The sequence below is a fragment of the Oryctolagus cuniculus genome, chromosome 1 (assembly GCF_964237555.1).
Source record: "Oryctolagus cuniculus chromosome 1, mOryCun1.1, whole genome shotgun sequence".
NCBI lineage: Eukaryota > Metazoa > Chordata > Mammalia > Lagomorpha > Leporidae > Oryctolagus > Oryctolagus cuniculus.
This window is the reverse complement of record NC_091432.1, coordinates 24277363-24290047: the sequence shown is the minus strand read 5'-3', so window position 1 is coordinate 24290047 and position 12685 is coordinate 24277363. Positions and strand designations below refer to the sequence as shown.

Sequence of the window (12685 nt, the reverse complement as noted above, 5' to 3'; positions counted from 1 at the left end):
CAACAGTTTGCTCCCACACAGAAACATAAAGTGAAAAATAATAGATGATTTTTTTAATGATGATGAAATCAGATCAGACCTATTGTCATGTTTAATCCCAGTGAGAGTCAAGTTGGGAATTGATAATTTCTTTTTTTTTTTTTTTACAGAGGATCAATTTAGTATGCATTAAGTAAAGATTTCAACAGTTTGTACCCCCATAGAAACACAAAGTGAAATATATTGTTTGAGTACTCGTTATAGCATTAAATCTCAATGCACAGCACATTAAGGACAGAGATCCTACATGAGGAGTAAGTGCACAGTGACTCCTGTTGTTGACTTTACAAATTGACACTCCTGTCTATGGCATCAGTAATCTCCCTATGCTCCAGTCATGAGTTTCCAAGGCTATGGAAGCCCTCTGAGTTCTCCGACTCTTATATTGTTTAGACAAGGTCATAGTCAAAGTGGAGGTTCTCTCCTCCCTTCAGAGAAAGGTACCTCCTTCTTTGAAGACCTGTTCTTTCCACTGGGATCTCACTCACAGAGATCTTTTGCCAGAGTGTCTTGGCTTTCCATGCCTGAAATAGTCTCATGGGCTTTTCAGCCAGATCCGAATGCCTTTAGAGCTGATTCTGAGGCCAGAGTGCTATTTAGGACATCTGCCATTCTATGAGTCTGCTGAGTATCTCACTTCCCATGTTGGATCGCTCTCCCCTTTATTTATTCTATCAGTTAGTGTTAGCAGGTACTAGACTTGTTTATGTGCTCCCTTTGACTCTAGAATTAGATTTTTTTTAAAGATTTATTTTATTTATTTGAAACACAGAGATAGAGAAGTAGAGACAGAGAGAGAGGTCTTCCATCCATGGTTCACTCCCCAACTGGCCACAACAGCTGGAGCTGCGCCAATCCGAAGCCAGGATCCAGGAGCTTCCTCCGGGACCCCACGTGGGTGCAGGGGCCAAGGACTTGGGCCATCTTCTACTGCTTTCCCAGGCCATAGCAGAGAACTGGATCAGAAGAGGAGCAGCTGGGACTAGATCCAGTGCCCGTATTGGATGCCAGCGCTTCAGGCCAGGGCTTTAACCTGCTGCGCTTCCGAATTAGAATTTTAAGTCATTTTGGACATATAGTCTAGAATTTAGGTCGGCTATGCCAAAGCTATGGACCCAGATAAATTTGAAAATACGTTCTTTTCATCTTATTCGAACTATTTTTGTCTTCTCAATCTGTCTCAAAGAGGTAAGAACTACTGACTTCTTTGAGTGGCAGGAAACCAAGGAAATTTACTTTGATAATAGTAAGAATGAACAGAGGAAATTGTGGTCACTCTTACCCTGGAAATGTAAGAACATCAGAAGCTTGGCTCCTGGAAGATCGTTGTGAATATTCCCGTGTCATTATGGGATCTGGCCGATTTCTTACAATGTTCCTTCTAACTCTGGGTAGTGCACTGAATGGTGGTCATCCAAGGTCTCAGGTTCCATTTCTCGGAATCTGTGATTGTGACTTAATCCGGTAAAGATATGACAAAGCTCAGGCTCTTGAAATAAGGAGATTATCCTGGGTGGTTTATGTTGTTCTTTTTTTTTTTTTTTAAAGATAGATTTATTTATTTGAAACGAAAATTACAGAGAGGAGACACACACACGATCTTCTATCCACTGGTTCACTCCTGAAATGGTCCCAAAGGCTAGGTTGGGTCAGGCCGAAGTTTGAGCCAAGAGATTCATCCAAATTTCCCACATGGATAGTGTGGCTCTGAGGACTTGAGCCATCTTCCACTGCTTTCCCTAGAGCATTAGCAGAGAACTGGATTAGCAGTGGAGCATCCGGACACAAACCAGGGCCCATATGGGATGGTGGCATTGCAGGTGGTGACTTAATCCCTGAGCCACAATGCTGGTCCCTTCATGTTGATTTTTTTTATTATTATTTTTTGGCAGGCAGAGTGGACAGTGAGAGAGAGAGACAGAGAGAAAGGTCTTCCTTTGCCATTGGTTCACCCTCCAGTGGCCGCCGTGGCCGGTGCACTGCAGCCGGCGCACCGCGCTGATCCGATGGCAGAAGCTAGGTACTTATCCTGGTCTCCCATGGGGTGCAGGGCCCAAGCACTTGGGCCATCCTCCACTGCACTCCCTAGCCACAGCAGAGAGCTGGCCTGGAAGAGGGGCAACCGAGACAGAATCCGGCGCCTTGACCGGGACTAGAACCCGGTGTGCCAGCGCCGCAAGGCGGAGGATTAGCCTAATGAGCCAAGGCGCCGACCATCTTCATGTTAATTTTAAGCACTATCTAGTCACCCCTTTGAGAAGATGCTGAAGGATACACATGCACATGGAAGAGAAGGGACATGAATGTACACATAAGCCAGGGAATGCCAACTGCCACCAGAACCTGGATGGAGCAAGGAATGAATTCTCCCAGAAACTCCTGAAGGAAGTACAGCCCAGCCACCACCTTGATTTTCGATGTGTGGCCTCCATAACTGTAAGAGAATACATTTTTTAAGCTATCTAGTTGTTGGCAACTCATTATAGCAGCCATTGGAAATTAATACAGTCTGCTTCCAGAATTTCAAAAGACAAACTTAGGCATGGATTATCTAACTAAAGGTGAAGTGACAGCAATCAGTTCTCATTTACTCTTTCGTATTTTCTGTATTTTCTCATAAATATTATCTTAATTAAAAATATCTCTTAGTCCAATTGCTGGTAGATGTTACAAAGGGAAGAAACTAAACAGGGTGAAAAGCCCAAGGAGTTGGTAATTATGTAATCAAGGAGATTGCAGGAGGTGGTTAAAACCACATTGCTTTCTCAATTTACTCTCAAAATATGTAGTGTCTGTGGGAAGGAAATTCTCCTTAGGCAAATATTAATCAGACTCCTACAACTTTTTAAGTAAGTCAATCAACGTTCTAAAACTGTAGAATTTTAAGCTAAAATTCTAAGCTAAAATATCTCAAGAGGAAGCTGCAAAGATAGGGCAGGTGCACATGTTTCAATAATGTATTAATTTATTCATTCTTGCAACAAATATTAAGCGTCTTAGAATATGGAAGACATAGGTTGACACCAAAATATAACTATAGAAAGTGAAAAAGTGATGAACTATATAAAAGAATGTGTCTTCCTTCATTATGCTTACTTGTGGAGGAAAGGTAAAATATGCATAAAAACATAAGATGATTTCAATAAGTGACAGAGATAATAAAACAAGCTATGGGGCACAAGACATTTGGTGTAATGGAAGAAGTGGTTGGGTGGTGGGACAGATATTTAATTAGGGATTAGGATAATTAGAAAAATTTGGTCACAGGTTAATCAAATGATAAAATGTTCTAGGCAATAGGAGCAACAAATGTATAATCTCAAACCAGCAGGAGGCATTGAATGATTTTTATATAGTCAACTGTAGATATCTCAGTGATGGTTTTCAGCCACAGGAGAAGAGAAGTGACGAGTAAGCCAGGTCAAACATCAGGTTGGCTAAGACTCTGAAGACAGTGTGAAAGAAGGAATTTCTCTATTCTCTCAGAATCTATTTCTTCAATTATTTCCAGTCCATCCCTGGAGTGTATAGAAAATTTTTAAATCTTGACTTTTTCACAAAATCCATTGTTGGCTCAGTGCATAAGAAAAAATCTGGTCAAATGGATTCAAGCAACAGTGGAAATTAAATTTTGCCAGTAAGTTTCATTTTGTTTACTGTCTGGGTATTTTAAGTTTTGTGTTTTATACTCTGCTAGACAGCACTCATAATCTTCTAAATGCTGTGTATGTGCTTTCAAATATACTTTAATTTCATATTACAACTGTTTTCACTTATTGAAAAACAAGAAAACATTTGGACATGCAATGCCTGTGGTGTCATATTTGAGACCAGATCCAAATAAATATTCACTAAGCTTTTTAAAATCCATAAAGATGCTATCAAAAAGCTATTACATTTTTATAGCTCATATTCAAAGTTAACAAATGAGCAGTTTGGAAAGAGGAATCTCTCTTGAAAATGGAAAATAATAGCATAGAAATTAGAAGGCCTGGTTGGTTTTGTCCCTAACTAATTGTATAGCCTTGAAAAATAGCACTGGACTTCTCTGATTCTCCATTTCCTCATTTCTGAAAGGAAAATAATGAACTAACACCTCTAAAGTTCTTTCTACTTCTAAAATTTCATGAAAATATTATTGTTTCCTACAAACTCAGTGCTATCCTTTCTCTTTTTCTTATGCATATTCTGTACCTTGCCTATTCGTGCTGTTTTTCTATTTTTCATTACAAAGGGCTATTACACTTTGAATGGCTTCTTTGGAATGAATAAATAAAGTCAACTCAAATCATAAGGTTAGCATCCTTAAAATGTTCTTCTCTACAATAAATTGAATGTATGCTTTTTATGCACTAGACACATTTCCCTCCTCAGATTTAGAAATCCTTTTCTGTTTTGTGGTCTCTTACACATTTGAAAAACCACTTATTCAAAGTAAAACTGTTCTGGCTTGTCTCTTATTTTCAACAATATGCAGTTCGTCTAGAAGGCTTTGATTTCATTTGCAGAGATTTCCAGATCTATTTAGCAAAACTCAATAATGGGTTCTCCTTGAAGAATATTTAGATTAAAGATGTGTAGACCAATGTCTCTCATAAAGATACACTTCTCTCAGATAATTTCCTGCAGGGGGATAATAGCATAATTCTCTTGGAAAAATATTCTATACTTTAATATGATTTTGCTCTTTCTCATCATGTGGTAAAGACAAGCAGCTAATTGGTATGCACATCAAATAATAGTGGTATAATTATGAACTCTGAATGAAAATCTATAGAGTCCTATTTCATTAGATTTTCATTTGTGAATTTGGGTGGGTCTGTCACATTTTAAAGTATTGGTTTATTTACCTTGGAGGCAAGATAAACTTTCTATGAATTTAAAATTAAGTAAGAGATTCTTAAAAAAATAGTAATACCTAGTATTTTTTGGTTTCTTCCCATAAAACAGCCAATGACCAAATATGTTATGTATACCATTTCATTCAGTTTTCATAATAGTAATGTATAAGTATCCCCTTCTTAAAGATGAAAAATCTGGTTTAAATATCAAGATCAGCCCATAAAATCACTTAATGAGTGAAAGGAAGAGCCGGCATTCTTAGTCTTAAATCACATGGCTGTTGGACTGTAAAATCCATGTTTTAACATCTCTCTACTACAACTATACTGATTTAATCATCATAGGGTAGAAGCAACACACAAATGTACAAGAATTTGCTTTAAAATCTATTATCAGTTCATCAGATATTAAAGATGGAAATGATGAAGATGAAGATGGTGATGATGTTGAGAGTATCAACTTCAGAATTAATCTTATAGGGGAAAAATGGTTAAACTTACAGAATTTGGTTATCTCAATTTATAGCAACATTTGCTGCCCCCATGTGGTGCTATATGACCATTCTGTCTTCAGGATTCATCTCTTCACTAAGATTCCGGTCTTATAACCTGTGCTCCGTAATTTTTTTTACTTGATCTGAAAGGGAAATAGATAATGAGGAATTATTATGCTCAGATGAGGCTTAATACTTGAGTATGTGTTGATGTAGGTATCTGGGCATGTTTGCTGCAAAAAAAAAAAAAAAGAAATTACTAAAAAGATAGCAATGAGGATCTTACAGAGAAGTCATGCAACAAATTCCATTGTGAAACTCTACAAGGCATCAGTATCAGGAATTGTTCTATCTCTTTCAGACACCAATATCAGCAAATATTTTAATCACTAATTCTTACTGATTCTTACCAGCCTCATTCAGGTTAAATCAGAGTCCTGAAAGGCAGGATCTAATTGCTAAGATCATGGTTATAGCCAATACTTTGAAAGTACTACTGGAAAAAGACCCTTCAAGGCAGAGGATGTCTCCAGGATATCTCTTTATTTTGATACTAACATAAAACATCTTGACTTACTCAAAAGTAAATAAAGATAAAAATTCCCTAAAGTTTTTAACTGATTTCAGAAAGGAAAATTTAATGTTGGGCAATCAAACCCTCAAATGTCTTTAAAACTATTACGTCTCTAGCTACTCTGTTTTATTTCTAAAATAACAGTTGGAACATAATCATTTGATATGAGACTCTACTAATATGATAACAAAAATTATGGAAGTCACTGACTTGTCAACAATCTCACAGCAGAATTTTTGAACCTACAGTCTCTAAAACCTAGGCAATCAATGGATGGAATTGTGGGGTTGTTTAATCCACAAAAATTATATGACAATGTTTGAATATAGGTTTGCCTGTGATATGTTTTCTGAATGGAGTTTAGCTATTTTATTTTTATTTTATTTTGTCACATAGAGTTGATAAGGCTAAATCCATTCAAGTGCTCATATCTTATGACTCAAAACTTTTTTTTAAAGATTTATTTATTTATAATGAAAGACAGAGTTACAGAGAGAGGCAGAGACAGAGAGAGGCAGAGACAGAGAGAGAAGTCTTCCATCTGCTGGTTCACTCCCCAGATGGCTGCAACGGCCGGAGCTGTGCCAATCCGAAGCCAGGAGCCAGGAGCTTCTTCCAGGTCTCCCATGTGGGTGCAGGGGCCCAAGGACTTGGGCCATATTCTACTGCTTTCTCAGGCCACAACAGAGAGCTGGATCAGAAGAGGAGCAGCTGGGACTAGAACAGGCACCCATATGGGATGCTGGCACTTCAGTCCAGGGCTTCAACCAGCTGCGCCACAGCGCCGGCCCCAACTCAAAACTTTTATAACCAGAAATCAACCAGAGAAACTATCCCATTCTCAAGGATTATATGTACTACAATGCTAAATTAGAATTGATCAAGAAAAATGGTGATGGGAAGAGAGGAAGTTCTTTCAGACTGGGATCTGAGAATCATGGAGACAAATGAAACTAGGAGACATCCCACTGAGGAGAATCAGAGTGCAATCATTTCATACCCCAAAGATAGCCAGACCCAGAAACTTTTATCCAGTAAGATTTAAAAAATCATGATACAATGATTGTTGCAATCCCCTTTTCATCACTATTTTAAGAGACTGCTCTGTTCCTGAGTTAGGTGCTTATGGCATAGATGTGTCTTTTATTCAAAGGTTTCAAACATGTGGAGAATAATACTGGTCTTATATAAAATATATAATTCTAGTCTTTGAGCCTAATACGAGGATCAGATTAGACCTGGAGTGTCTTAAGTATTAAGTGCATTATAAGTGTGGCAGTAATATAAACATTATAGTGCTATATTTCATTATTATCCCCAATGTATGTCTGCATTCATTTGCCTGTTGCCTGTTTCACAACTCTTTCCACTAAACATTTGGCATTTATTGATATTGGGGCTTGACTATGAGATTTGATTTGTCCAATAAAATATGGGCATACATGACAGTATGCTAGTTTTCAACCAAAGCCTGAAGAGACAATGTATACTTCCACTCACCCCTCTTGCAGGTTTTCCCATATTATGTGCTAGTCCATTGACCCAACAATGACTAGTAAAATATGTACAACAGAACTGTTTTCAACTAGCTAACCTTCAGCAATTGGAAACTCAAGACTTCTTCTGTGAATGTAAACTTGTTTAAACACTTTTCAGTGGCAGTATCTAGTAAAACTCATCATATGTATATCTAGCACTTCTATTTCTTTGTCTAGATTCCAAAGATATGTGTATGTGCAGATGTATCTATGTATATATTTATATATACACAAATGCATGCGAGATCACTGATGAATCTCACAAGCACAATGTAGAAATAAAGGTTCATATAAGAAAAGTAAGGGTATATTTATGATTTCAAAAAGCTCAAAAAAGACAAAGGTAATACAAGGTAATAAAAATCAATCAGGGTAATGGTTACCCTTGGGATGAAGTGACAGTGGGAAGAAATAAGAAGATAATCTTACTGAGTTTCTACTGCACTGTTTGTTAACATAGGTTCTGATTACTAGGTATGTTCACTTTGTGAAAATTCGCCAAGTTACAGACTCGTAAGTTGTAGTTTTCTGTATGCATACCATTCATAAACACAATTCACATTAGAAGTACTGTAGGAATTAAGAAGACCTTTTATTTTTAAAGTACTTCCCCGGCCGGCGCTGCAGCTCACTAAGCTAATCCTGCGCCTGCAGCGCCGGCACACTGGGTTCTGGTCCCGGTTGGGGTGCTGGATTCTGTCCCGGTTGCTTCTCTTCCAGTCCAGCTCTCTTCTGTGGCCCAGGAGTGCAGTGGAGGATGGCCCAGGTCTTTGGGCCCTGCACCCGCATGGGAGACCAGGAGGAAGCACCTGGCTCCTGGCCGGATCGGCACATTTGGGAGGTGGACACAGAGAGAGAGAGAGCGAGATAGGCAGAAAGGGAAAGAGAGAGAGCTCCCATCAACTTAGACCATCCCAAATGCTAGCAAAGGCCAGGGCTCTGCTAGATGGAAGGCTAGAGCCTAGAATTCAATCCCACATGGGTACCAGGAACCCAACTACTTGAGCCATCAGCACCACCTCCCAAAATCTGCATCGGCAGGAAGCTGGAATCAGCAGCTAGAGCCACAAATTCAGCTCAGGTACTCTCATGTGGGTTAGGAATGTCTTACCAAGCAACCACTAGGCTAAATGCACTCCTTCCCCCGGATGTGTCTTGATTGTGTCTCTGGAAGGTTCAGTGCTGGAAACTTGGTTCTCAGTATTGTAGTGTATAGGTGGTGGCACCTTTAAAAGAGGTACCTAATAGAAATTGATTAGGTCATGATTAAGGTAGCCTTCAACTGTCAACTAAATATGCCTTTCTGTGTGTATTACCTGGCTTTAAGTATTTTGGTATACCATCAGTAAACAGACTAATTCAATATCAGAAAAAATTGCTTGATTTATTTTTGGACTTTATGCTTTCTCATTTAGACAATGTGGTTACTTTTCAGCTTTTAAACCCGATTTGAACTTTGCTGAAGAAAGTTGCCTATTCCTTTGTGTGGGAAGAGCTAGAGTAAAGTGGTCAGAATAATGCATACCAGTTAAAGTCTTACATAATTTCTAGCCAAGAAATGGTTTGGTTCATGAAAGATATTTGTTGTGATAGCTCTTTTGGTAACACTTCTAAAACCACACTATGCAAGTATCTGGTCATCTCCATCTCTTCATAGAAACAAAATACATTTTTGTAGTTTCTTAGAAAATAAAAACAAGAAATGAAGTTTCTCTTTATGTGTGCAGTGTCAGATACTATTTTGCAATGGAAAGACTCAGAGCTTCCATTTGAAGCAACAAGCAAACCCCTCAGTCTGCTGTTGCTCTCCTAAGAGTAGAATTTACTCTACCATGGAATTTATATACTCTATCAGAAATCTCTGTGGATTTTACCCACAACAACCAAATTCCAGTTCTATTTCACTGATGCAGTGTCCTTTGGAAAGCATTTTACAAAAAAAAAAACAAAAACAAAACAAAACAAACAAACAAACAAAAGGAACCTGTGCCTTATTCCCTCAATAAATGAAACAAAGTAAATGAAAACTTAAAGAAAGATTGATAGCATCTCTTGATTTATGGTGTAAGATTGGCTGATAAATTCTATTGAATACATAGAAGCTCATTTATGTATTTCTTGCTGGACAGGTTCAGTATATGCACTGCCCATATTTTTTTTTTTTAAATCACAGAAGCACAGAATGAAAGTCTAAAGGAACATACAGGCTATCTAATCCAACATCATTATTTTATAAATGATGAAAGTCAACAGTGGGATTTTTAAATTATACCAGATTACTCTCCTAATGATTAGTATTCCAGGATGTGAATTCAGATATTTTAAATTATTACAATGTCAGGATATTTAAAAAATATTTTTAATTTAGTACTGAGTGTCCTTGGACTCTTGCATTAAAAATTCAAAGCTTTAATTTCTTTCATTCATTATTTGTGTCTACCACTATATGTGTAAATGATTACCTAATCTATGTGTGGTTACATTGGTTTTGTTGGCAAGCACTTTGCTTTAGACTTGACATGACAATGTTTATAGAAAATAAAAATAAAATATTGGTGTTTATAAATACCCATACATATATGCAAATAAATACCACATTAAATTATATGGAACAGGTGAGGTATATATTTAGTCACATTAATACTTGGTTAATTAGAAATGTTCATATTAAAACCCACACCTGGTGAAATAAATATAATTTCTGGTGCTCTCTCAAGGGATTTTCAGGCCACTGAAAAGCAATAAAAGTTTTAAAGTTAAAATATGCTTCCTGAAATTAGAATACTTTTCTAATGTTCAGGAGCAAGCCAGGGTAATTGATAGAATGGTGACAGATATCTAAAATTTTCAAAAGATTCAATGCATGATGAATATTCATCCAATGCCCAAAAGAATGATAACAGGAAAGAGTGTTTTAGAGGGAAGTGTTGAGGGCTTGCATGGAATATAATGTGTTTGCTTTTCTGATTTTGCTATGTCTGCTATGGATGCAAGCAGACTCCATGCTAGAGCATGCTGGAGAGGATGAAAGCTATAAGGAGTTGCTTCTCAATCAGAAGTTTATTCAAGTAAATGCATGAGCATCGTTTTTAAAGACTGATCTTTTATTTGAAAGTCAGAGTTACAGAGAGAGGGATAGATGGAGAAATCGCCTATTGACTAGTTCACTCCCCAGATGACAGCAACCACCAGAGCTGGGCCAGGCTGAAGCCAGGAGCCTAGAACTTCATATAGGTTTCCCATGTGGGTGACAGGGGCCCAAGCTCTCGAGTCATCTTCTGCTGGTTTCCCAGGCACATTAGCGGTGAGCTGGATTGCAAGCAGAGCATATTGGGCTCTAACCGGTGTGTGATGAGCCACAATGCTGGCCCCGTGCCTCACCTCTAGAGACCGTGAATGAAAGCCAGAAACAAGACAACCAACAACATTACTCAGGGCAGAAGAAAGTCTGTCATGAATCGAGTATGGCAGTGGAGTACATAGCATGTGAAAGAAGAGAAGGGCGGGCGACACGGCGGTGGCCGTGGTGGGCTGCGTGCTGCGGCGGTTCCAGCAGATGGTTCCTTTATCAGCTTCAGGGCAAATTCGAGGTTACTACCTAGACTGGAAAACGTCGCGTGATTTGAAGAGAGGAAAACTGGCCTATGAGTATGCAGATGAGAGGCTACGGATCAATTCGCTGAGGAAGAATACCATTTTACCAAAAGATCTTCAGGAAGTGGCTGATGAAGAAATTGCTGCCCTTCCCTGGGATAGCTGTCCTGTTAGAATCAGAAACCGGTGTGCTATGACGTCCCGGCCACGTGGTGTGAAGCGGCGCTGCAGGCTTAGTCATATCGTCTTCTGTCACTTAGCTGACCACGGGCAGCTTTCTGGGGTGCAGCGAGCAATGTGGTAAATCAGCTGCAGGAGCTGCTGAGGGTGCAGGGACTCCAGCTCTGGAAAAGAGAGACTGTTCTAATAGTCAAAGCCATGGCTTTGTAGAGGTCCAGTGTAGCTGTCTGGCGTACCTGATGCTGTCCGTGAATTCCTGTGAAGTGTTAAATGAAGAAATGCGGATGTTACATCAGTGGGCTTAACAGATTAAATATACTGTTCCCATACGTGGTACAAAGAGCTGACTAATAAAAAGTACTTTCTGTGAAAACAAAAAAGAAAAGAAAGAAGAGAAGGAGATCTGCCTCATTAGATTCATAGGTTAGGTCTAAGGCAATTTCCTTCAAGTAATAAACCACAAAGTTGCTTCAAAAGCTGTATGACTTTACTATTTTGGTAAGGACAATGAACGTGGCCTGCGTCCTCTCTTAGTTTTTATATATGCAAGTGTTGGATAGCATCTCTAGAGCTATTTTCCTGCTAGACTGAAACTTTATGTTTACAGATTACTAACTCCCTGCTTCCATCTCCACCAGGGTTTGGTCTTTAATTCTATGAAGCTGACTATCTCAGATACTTTAGAAATGTGGAGTCATGCAGCATTTCTCTCTCTGTGAATGGTGTGTTTCACTTATCACATGGTCCTCAAGGTATGACAATGCTGTTACATATAGAAGAATTTATTTTAAGTTTGAAAACCATTCCAATGTACATGTACGAAACACTTAATTCATTTGTCAAGGAACATTTTGGCTATTTCCACGTTTGCTGTTGTGAATTGTGTTGCAATAATCATAGGAATACTAATATCACTTTGAGATCCTGATTTCAATTATTTTGGATAAAATTTTCAAAAGTAGAATTGCTAGATCATATGGTAGTCTATGCTTTTGAGGATTCTCCATATCACCACATAATTTTATATTGAAATAAACAATATAAAAGAATTTATTTTTCTCTACATCCTTTCAACACTCATTGTCTTTTATGTTTTTGATAATAGTGACTATTACAGATGTGAAGTAATATATTAAGTTTTCATGTAGATTTCCATGATTCATCATGTTCAGCAATTTTTCATATATATATATATATTGACCATTTGTATGTCTTCTTTAAATAAATATCTGTGAAAGTTCTTAGCTCATTTTTAAATTTAGATTCTCCAGAGTCTTTGCTGTTCATTCTTGTTTTGTTTTGTTTTGATTCGTTACTGAGAGTGGAAATTTATCATATTTTGTAGATGAGTATCTTCTGAGATATTAGAAATGTGCCAGGGGATTCCAATACAATCCCATCAAGGTGGCATGTACCAATGCCATC

General features: G+C 38.1%; 1 pseudogene; it reads left to right on the top strand.

Annotated features, from left to right (window-relative positions):
- The first annotated feature begins 2316 nt into the window (after positions 1-2316).
- LOC100341918 (small ribosomal subunit protein uS14m pseudogene) lies at positions 2317-11384 on the top strand (annotated as a pseudogene).
- The last annotated feature ends 1301 nt before the right edge of the window (positions 11385-12685 follow it).